Genomic DNA, 7,531 nt, shown 5'->3' with positions numbered 1-7,531 from the left:
CCAGCGGGCCTCTCGCCCGCACGCCCCCGCCAGCCCGAGGCTGGGGTCCTGTATGTGCGAGGCTCGGCCGGCCGGCGTCGGCGTTGGGGCGGGGGTGGGCCCAGCTCCCGGTTTCGCCCTCCCCATTCCCCCCTTCGCCGCCCGGGTGGTGGTTCCCATTCCGCGTCCCCGGCGCCGTGGGGATGGGCGGTCCCGTCCATCCATTCACTTTTTCTCCACCCCCCCCCTCCATGCGCCGGCGCACACCCATCTGCGGTGGAGAGGGTGGCTGCCTGAGCGGCCCTCCTCCGTCTTTCGCTCCGAGACGAGTTGGGTTGACCAGTTGCCACGCGGGGACTTGACCCATTTCCCTCCGCACTTTGGCACCGCGGTCGACCAGTTGTCCATCCCGTTTTGGACTTAGTCTCTGGGGCTCTGGCCCCGGGCGCCCGCGGCCTCCTTCCCTCCCACCGCGCCCTGGCGGTACCGCAGTCGACCAGTTGTCTTTCCTCTGTCGTAACCGTGACGATGGGGAGGAGGGCGGGGTTTCGATAGCCGATGTGTTGGGGGCGGGGAAGGGGAGGGGGAGGAGTCGTTCGCTCCATAGATCCGCCTCTCCCCTCCTCAACTCCCCTCCACTCCACCCCCCCCCCCCCCCCCCCCGCCTTCGGGCTTGCTCCTAATCTCTCTTTAATATCTCTTTATCTTCCAACCCCTGCTTCCTGACCAGATGGTGATACCTGAAGCACTCAGCAGAAACCAGACAGCCAGAGGGGAACGCGAGCCATCCATTGCCCCGTCGGTGTGTACGTATGCAGGTGGCATAACCGTCCATCCTCACCTCCCCCGCAAGCGATTACTTGACCACGACCTCCGCCTCCCCCCCCACCCCCCCTGCCCCCGCCCCCCGCACCAAAATTCACAACCCTACCCTCGGAACAAAATAAAACAAATTTGCTTGAATCTCACACTGCCTTTTGTTTGTATTTGACGACGCAATAGGCGAAGGGGAGGGATCTCATTTCTGGTGCCTGACCGGGGCGGGGGGGGGGGGGGGGAATTGGAGAGGAGAGAAGAGGAAGAGGGGGCAGAGGGCATCTCCGTGTTTCTGTGTGCGTGCGTGTGCGTGCACCCGCGCGTGCACACATCCAAAGCGGGGGGGGGGGGGCAGGGAGGAAACTCAAAGATCGGATGCGACAGAGCATGTAGGCCAGCCGGACCAATTCACCACATCTCTGTCTCTCGTTTCTCTGTTTCTCTATTTCTCTCTCTGTCTGTCTCTCTTTGTCCCTGTCTGTCTGTCTGTCTGTCTATCTCTCTCTCTCTGTTTGAATTCTCTCTCCCGCCTGCCCGCCAGCCCACCCGCCCGCACTCCCTCCCTCCGTTTCCTCTCGACTTGCCAGTCAATCCTGGGGCTTGAGCTACTGGTGCTCCAACACACAACGGTCCCACTCTGAGCCTGCCTGCCTGCCTGCCTGGCTGCCTATGCATGGGCCCCATACTCCAACGAGGCACATCATCATCCCCACCCCACCCCTTCTCTGAAAAGAAGGCAGTCTCTCTAGGGACCAGCCAGCCTGGGCCTGGAAGAGAAGGACATAAGGCCAGTTTTCTCAGTCAGTCAGTGCGCGGTTTTTTTTTCATGCATTTCATGAGAGAAAACTGCAATTCACAAAACCACCACTAGATGGCGCGCGTTCGCCGTCGACAAGGTGGATGGGGCGGCGGGAGGGGCAAAACATGGGTCGGGTCAGTCACTCACTCACTCAGTCAGTCAGTCCTCACCTACCCGGTAATTGCAATTCCAAGCTATTTTAAGTAGATAAACCTAAGACATTCTTTTCTCCACTTGTGGTAAAAGGAAGAAGTGAAGGTGTGGCTCAGGTGGTATAGAGCAAACATTGAGAATTAAAGCCCAGATAGAGCTCAAGGCCATAAGTTCAAATCCCAGTACCAGCACAATATAAAAAAAACTGAGTCCTTTGTCTTTGAAAAGGGATATTTCTCCAAAAATTCATACCCCGGGAAAATTTCAAGGTCTAAGACTCTTTGTAAGTCTCTTTCACCTCTTAAACTGATTCCTCTGCTTGATTCACATTGTGGAAAATAGGAGTCACACTTCACATTAAAAAGTATGTGCATTGCTGAACAGTTCTTACCATTTTTAATGTAAAGGAAGCATGAGAGAGGAATTCACCTCACTTGGGTGATTTAGGTTTGACTCACTGACAGACTTTTGCAAGTAAATGAGGGTCTGTTTACACATAAAGAAGTCTATACAGATGGTTTTCTAGGAGAGAGAACAAGGTAGCTGTTGTCCAAGTTTGAATCAGAGTAAGTTTATTCTGATGATATTGCAAAGAGAAGCTCATCTCATAGAACACTATGCAGACAGTAATTTCAAAAGGATGAAAAACCCATGTCTATGTTGTGAAGAGCCAAGTTTTCGCAAACAAAAAGCAGTTTCCTTAGCCATGAAAATATAAGTTAGAGTAAAAGGAAATATGTTAAATATAGTTAATGGCTGAGTGACATGTGTAAAAGAGTTCTGTAATCACAACTAAACTATAAATTTTTCATCATGTCCCTAACAAGAATCTGCAAGATAGGCCTGGCTAAATCTGTCATAGAGGACTGGGTTCATGCAATTGTCAGTTTTGTTTAGGGTCCAATATCTTCTACAGTTGCTTGGGCTGCAAACCGCTCACACCACATGCAGTGTCTGGAAAAACATGCTGTCTTGCTAGGCAACTAAGGGATTTTTGTGCCACTGTGAATATTTATCGTTTTTCTTATAATTATACTTGCCAGTGTGAAGTCATTTCTCAATAAGAATAATAGTTTCTGTACCCTCTGTTCCACTAACAATTCTCAGATGTAAATATAGCCGGGAGCCCGTGGCTCATGCCTATAATCCTAGCTACTCAGGAGGCTGAGATCTGAGGGTCACAGTTCAATGCCAGCCCAGGCAGGAAATTCCATAAGATTCTTATCTCCAATAAACCACCAGAAAACTGGAAGTGGAGCTATGTCTCAAGTGGTAGAGCTCTTGCCTTGAGCTGAAGAGCACAGGACAGCACCCAAGCCCAGAGTTCAAGTCCCAAGACTGATCAAAAAAAAAGTATGTATATATATATATATATATATATATATATATATATGTATGTATATATATATATGTATAAATGATGAGATGAATTACATTTAAATATAAATCAATATTTATGATATACATTTAATATGTATATGATATATTTATAATATATACATATATTTATATATAAGATCATATTATATCTATATGTTTATAAATATACTTGTAATTAATGTCCAAAGAGTACATTTGAAGATTTTGGGGAAAATGTAGTGTGTCTAAAGGCTTATTACTGATCCATCATACTTTCAATCATTTTTTCTACTTATTACAATGTCTGGAGTACCAAGACAATGATTATTTTATTCCTTACAATTTTGGATTAGAAACACCTACTCACTTGGTATGAAACCTACCAAAATGTGATCTTGAAACCACACACCACAAACTGGACATATACATCAATTTAGCAACTTACAGGTCTCAAACTTTTATTTGAATCCTGTATCTCGTATACATTGTTTCCTTCGAGTCAGCTACATATACAAACATGCCTAGATTTTCATCCTCACATGACATAGTAAACGTAACATTGTAATAAAAAATAATATGATACTAAAAAAACACCTTTGCAAAAGTAATTAAATTTTATTTTTTAAATTTAATACACTATTGAAATACTGATGAAAGAGCAGCTGAGAGGATGTTTCAAATATTAGAGTGCCTGCCTAAAGAGCATGTTTCTCATTCCAAGCATCATTATTTACATCCTTCCTTCTCCCACATAAAAAATAAATAACTACAGAATTAACCTACATGTTCCTTAATCACTCATTGAAGAAAGAAATTGTAATATATATATATATATATATATATATATATATATATATATACATATACACAATGAGGTACTATTTAGCCACACATAATTATGAAATCATATTATCTTCAAGAAAATAGAACTGGAAACATTCATATTAAAGCAATAAGCCATACTGTGAAAAACAAATACTAGATTTCTCATATGCAGACTCTAGACCCAGAAAATAAAATGAATAACCCAGGTGTAATAGATAGAACTGATTAAATTTGGAAAAAAGTAAGAGGAGATGAAGAGAAATACTGTGGAGTAAATATGTTCAAATATTTCATAAGTTAGTATGATGACATAATGAAACATAACTATAAAAATAGGCTAATGAAATTAATAAAAGGAATAAAATTTAGCAAGCTACATTATATGGACGTATGTGTATAACACAATAAAATACCTTGTGAAATTAATATTTGCTAATAAAAAGGCAAAATTTAATTCCAGTTGTTATAGATTCACATGTTAATTTCCATTTTTTGCTCAGATATTTCCCTGATAAAGTAAAAGGAGAAATAGGTTTTGTTCATTTAAATTATTCCAGTTAACTACTGTCAATGTGAAATTGTTCAACTTAATTACTACATTAGAATATTTCCAATGTGCTCTTCAAAATATTACCCCATAGCTATATACTTTTTGCTATTTATTGAATATGTTTCCCTTACTTAATTAGTATAGACCATTTTCTGAATGTTGTTTGGTTTATGCAACTAAGATATATAATATCTGACCAGGAAATCAATTATTCAAACAGTTTTTATCAAAAATGCCTATAACAAAATAAAGAGGTAAATCCAAAGTATGTATATTTGAAGACAATACCTGTTTAGTCCTCTTCTCACATTCCCCATTCCCTTCTTGAGAATAATACACATTGTAAGGAAATGCTTTAAATGTTTTACAGAAATAGGTTGACTTTAGACCAATGAGTTACTCCATGCTGCATTTTTATTTACATTATATACAAAAAAGCAAAATTCTTACCTTATCATTTTCCTTAGACTTTATACTCATGTTTAAGCTCTGATGGGTGACAGATAAAGATATAAACATTTTTGAACAGTGGCTAAATTTAGGCTGAGGAATTTATGTACAACTATACTCTTGCAGATAAGCCTCATCAGTGCTGAGACCACGATCGCAAAATGTTAACCCAAGGTCTTAACAGTCTCTGAGCACCCTGAACATCCCACCCCCAAGAAGATGTCACTACCATCCTCAGACCAAGTGTAGACAAATCTCAGGATATCTCACACATCTGGAATGGCTCATAACACATCTTGGCATTTCCTAACTGTACACACCAAAACTCAGCTACCTTATTATTGGCTGTAGGTCATGGGGTTTGAATTCTAGACCTGCACGCAGTCCCTCAGCTCTTCAGCTGAAGGTGGGCGCTCTACCACTGGAGGTACAGCACCACTTCTGGCTTTCGGGTGGTTCACTGGAGATAAAGTCTCACAGATTTTCTTGTGCAAGCTGGCTTTGAACCGCGATCCTCAGATCTCAGCCTCCTGAGTAGCAACGATGACAGTTATAAGCCACTGGCAGTGACCGGCTTCAGCCACCTTCTTAGACACAGGGGAAACCCAACTCATCAGGCCACAAACCACATGCAACCCTTCAATTCAGACTTTGTCACCAGCATCCAAAACCATTCTTCCATGGATGGAGAGCATATAATTGACACTACCATCCCACCCCTGCTCCCATTCACCCACTCCCTGCCTGCCACAGGCCATGACCTCTGGAGTTCTTGGTAAGGCACCGCCCACCCTGCTATGGCTTCACACTGGTGCAAACCTGGAGAATTCTTAGAAATGTCTGTACAGTGAGGCCAGCATCTGGTCTCCCAACCCCAGCAACCCCACTACTTCACCATCCCTTGCAAGCAAGGAAGGGGTGTCTTTCTTTCTTGTTTTTTTTTTTTTTTTGGTTGAGGGGCTTGAACTCAGGGCTTGGGTACTGTCCCTGATGACTAATTTTCCTCCAGGCCAGTGCTCTACCACTTGAGCCACAGTGCCACTTCCGGTTGGAGATTGGAGATGAAGCTCTTGTAGGACTTTCTTGCCTGTGCTGGGAAAAGATATCCTCTGGATCTCAGGCTCCTGAGCGGCCAGGATGGCAGGTGTGGGATGACAGGAGTGAGACACCAGCTCATGGTGTAAGGTGTCTAGTCCTTCAGAATTTCCACCTAGTCTTCCTCTAGATGCTACCACCTAGACACCCCTCCATCTCCATCAGGGAGAGCAAAGGAAGGCTCAGAATCTGGGTGGGGCCATGGGAATTAAAGGGCCCACTTCATACCAGTAGCCGTCTCTAAGCTCCCATCTGCTTCCTCTGGATTGCCTGGTCATCCAGGGCAGATCAGACCGACTAGGAGTTCTGGGGCCTGCCCTATATCCTCCTGCCCAACCTAACCAATATCTGAGGATTTCTGGGGTCAGCTGCTCTATGTCCCAGTGGAAGACTTTGGGAAGGTTTCTGATAACTGGATCCAGGGGTGCCCAGGGCAGAAGGAGTGTCCAACTCCCCTCTGTCAATGGAGACAGAAAGCATGGATTGATCTACTAAGAGCTTTAGGGCATAGTCAACCACCTGTCACCAAGGTCCCTGGGAGAACTGTTTTATAGTGACAGCCCTGGGGCCTGACCTCGGGGCCCTGGCACTGTCACCCACTTTCTTTGTCTCCAGGGGAGCGCTCTTTCACCTGAGCCACAGTGCCACTTCCAGCCTTTTCTGTGTATGCAGGACCTAGGAATCGAACCCATGCTTTCCTGCGTGCTAGATGAGCGCTCTACCTCTAAGACACAGTCCCAGCCTTGGATAGCTTTTTTTCTGTGACCCCTCAGGCCTGTCTCGGGACAATCTCGCATATCTATACCAAGGCTCACACATCCACACTGAGTCTCTCACCAGCATCCCTGGCTAGACATGTTGTCCATCATATTCAGCACCTTTGATCTCTGTGCTTCCTGTCAGATCCTCCTTGTTAAGCAAGACCCCCTTTTCAAGTTCTGCCTCCAAGAAGCCCATTCCGATCACCTAGGCAGAGCTGGCGAGTCTCCACTGTGCAGGTTGCTGGCCTTGTCATACTCTGCCTTCCATTCAGTGTGGGTTGCGAGTGCACGAAAGGGAAGACCTGGATTCCAGCACCGGATTTCTGACAGCCCTGATATACCACCCAGGGACAAGTATTGTATAACACTCCATGAGAAGGGGCTCAAGGCCCGGGCAATCTGTGAGCAACAAGATGGGGTCATTTCTTTGTGTGGGCTTGAACTGAGGATCTGGGAGCTTTCTCTCTGAGTTTTATTGTTCAAGGCTGGTGCTCTACCACTTGAGCCACAGCTCCACTTCTTGCTCTTTCGTGGTTCCATGGAGAGTAGAGTCTCATGGGCTTTCCAGCTTATGACTGGCTTCAAACTGTGATCCTCAGATTTCAGCCTCCTGAGTAGCCAGGATGACAGGCATGAGCCTGAGCCCCAGGTGACGGGCACCAAATGTTTTTTTTTGCTCCTATTTATCAACTGTCAACTAGCAAGCCCAAGTTAAAATAATCAGTTACAGGCGATCAAAGTCCT

The sequence above is a fragment of the Dipodomys spectabilis genome, unplaced genomic scaffold (genome assembly GCF_019054845.1).
Source record: "Dipodomys spectabilis isolate Male_0828 unplaced genomic scaffold, ASM1905484v1 ptg000193l, whole genome shotgun sequence".
Lineage (NCBI taxonomy): Eukaryota > Metazoa > Chordata > Mammalia > Rodentia > Heteromyidae > Dipodomys > Dipodomys spectabilis.
Note: the sequence above shows the minus strand (reverse complement) of the source record.